General features: G+C 68.3%; 1 protein-coding gene across 1 annotated transcript in view; it reads right to left on the reverse strand.

Annotated features, from left to right (window-relative positions):
- MRGBP (MRG domain binding protein) overlaps positions 1-271 on the reverse strand; it is a 7,722-nt gene that overhangs the window by 6,730 nt on the left and 721 nt on the right. The window lies entirely within an intron of this gene.

Here is a 271-nt window from a genome sequence, read left to right on the forward strand (position 1 = left end):
GGGGGGGGGGGGGGGGGGGGGGGGGGGGGGGGGGGGGGAAGAGGAGGAGGAGACTCGGGGTTACAGGGGGAGAAGCCCGGGGCCGGGGTGGAGAAAGTGGGGGGAAGGGCGAGGATAGAAAGGGGAAGAAGTTGAAGGGGACGGGGGTTCGGAGGGAGAAGCTGGGGGGGATGGGAAGAGGGAAAACCTAGGGGAATGGGAAGCGGGAAAAGGGAAAGCTGGGGGGGATGGGAAGGGGGAAAGCTGGGGGCGATGGGAAGGGGGAAAGCTG

Source organism: Vombatus ursinus, unplaced genomic scaffold, assembly GCF_900497805.2.
Source record: "Vombatus ursinus unplaced genomic scaffold, bare-nosed wombat genome assembly UNPS02000580.1, whole genome shotgun sequence".
Classification (NCBI taxonomy): domain Eukaryota; kingdom Metazoa; phylum Chordata; class Mammalia; order Diprotodontia; family Vombatidae; genus Vombatus; species Vombatus ursinus.